Below are 2,339 nucleotides of genomic sequence, written 5' to 3'. Positions count from 1 at the left end.
ATAGCACCTGCACCAGGTAGCCTAATTTAAATAATGTTTGTCAGATTTTATCTTTGCAAATTTAAATTTTATGTCCCCATTGTATCGTAAAACATAAATTATCAACAGTTTCTGAAATTAATAAAATGTCTGAATGTGTTTTATCAAACGTTGATAATCAATGTTTATGGTTTGAAAAATGAATAATAAATATTGTGAAATTAAAGTTATCTTTTAGTTTTTATTAAATTAGATGACGTCATCATCTGTTGGGGGAGGGGGGGGGGGTCAGGTCAATGATGACAAGTGATGACTTGGGGGAGGGGGGGGGGGTCTAAAAAGGTCAAATTTTTGATGACGTAATATGTGAACGCTCCCTAAGATGTGTTTTTTTCTGACTCTGTTTCCTATGTGCATCTGAAGTGATTGAGGTATCTGAATCTATTAAATTTGGCGAAAAATACTCAACAAAAACCGTTTGTCTACGAAAAATCTTCCAAATATTTTGACCCAACAAAATTTCAACTAAAGCTCTTCTAAAAAAAAGCTGACATGACCCCCATTTCTGAAACAGTCAAATCAAGAAGATGGAGATGGATTGGCCGTGTTTGTCGGATGAAGGAAGGAGCAATCCCAAAAACAGCGCTCAGATGGAAACCGCAGGGTATTTGTAATAGGGGATGACCACTGGATACTTGGAGAAGATCGGTGGAATGAGAGATGACTTCCTTCAGTTGGACCTGGGGTGAGCTCCGGAAGCTGACAGAAGACAGAAGTCACTGGCTCTCCTTACTGTCGGCCTCATGTGTTTATGATATACCAAAGAGGAGTAAGTAAGGAAAGTACTTTGCAAAAGATTTGTGCGGCTATGTGGTCTAGTGGTATGACACTCACATTCGGATCGGAAGGTCCTGGGTTCGAGCCTTGCTCAGCGCATAGTTGAGTCCTTGGAAAAGGCTCTTTACTCACATTCTCTCATCGTGCTCAGGTGTAAAATGAGTACTTGGCCGTTAACAGCGCTGTCTCTGTCGGAAAAAAATTGCAATATCGCCTAACAGGCGTCATTCCCGTTCTAATTGTTACAAGTTGCTGTTGGTCAGAGACCCCTTGTAAATCGCATTGAGCACGTTATGTGGATACTGCACTATATAAATTGTCAAGTCTTTTTTTTCTTAACTTCCCATGGCGTTACAAGCAACTGTTGCTCTGTTTAAACCTTAGAGAAATTTGGATAGGTGTTGTTGTTGGGATTTTTTTCTTTTTTAAAGGGTTTTACCGCTCGCACAGCACTTTTATCATATTTCAGTGCCAGTAAAAAGGAATGAGATGGAACAATTAATATGTGTCTGTGCATGACATACTCAGTCAGAAGATGAAAATTTTGGATTTGCATTTTTTATTTTTTTTCATTTTCTGAAAGAATATGCTCCCCAGAGCATTTTAATCTTGATTTGAAGTAAATTGGGTGATTTTGCATGAAGTTATGGTCAGATGCATGGGAAAGGTATCCAGCAACTTTTCTCAAATTTCATACTTAATCAACTGTAAAAAAAATATTTAGAAGTGAAATTAAGCTTTGATATTTCCCGAAGATGTACAAAAAAGGTTGAATTAATCATTTATGACAAGAATTCATTTTTGATAAAAATTGACCTTCTAACTAAACTTGGCAATATCTCAGTTCAAACCTTTTCACCATCCGTCTGATTATGTCATTCACTGTAACATATTTTAGTTTATAATAAAAAGCAGCGAGGAAAAAAAAAGTAAAACAAAGGGGGCTGGACCAAATAGTGAACACATTAAGTAGATTCCAAGAGCAAAGCTATCAATGTGTTTAGTTTAAAGTCACTTAAAAATGACATCCAGTCGCAAACTTAGGATTAAAAAATCATATTTAAAATATAATAATTAATTTTATTTTTTTTCATGAAAAAGAATAATAGAAAAGCACAAAACATAGAGATGATTTAAAGAGAGTAAAAATATCATCTCCCAAAACAAAAACTTTACATTTGTCATGTTTTGTCTAATTCAAGGACTCCGGAAAGGGACTGAGCATAGAAATAAATACATTACCTTGTATGCGTCCCCTATGTATTTTATTTCTTTATAGTCTATATTCCAATGGAAATCTAAAATAAGCCAGGTATAAGCAGTGGTGCATTGCCGCAGACTGAGCTAGGGCGAGGTTACTTGCTCAATGTTGGGGATTCAAATTCGGTACCTTTTAGGTACCAAGCGCAGTGCCTAAATACCCCCTTATTTATTACTTATTTTACTGCAGTAATATGCAGACAAATCACAATAGTTTTCCTTAGTATCTTAATGATTTAAGAATCCGAAGAAGTGTCTAGACA

The sequence above is a fragment of the Berghia stephanieae genome, chromosome 2 (genome assembly GCF_034508935.2).
Source record: "Berghia stephanieae isolate SIO BIC M18660-M18661 chromosome 2, UCSD_Bste_1.3, whole genome shotgun sequence".
Taxonomy (NCBI): Eukaryota; Metazoa; Mollusca; class Gastropoda; order Nudibranchia; family Aeolidiidae; genus Berghia; species Berghia stephanieae.
This window is presented reverse-complemented; position numbering follows the sequence as displayed.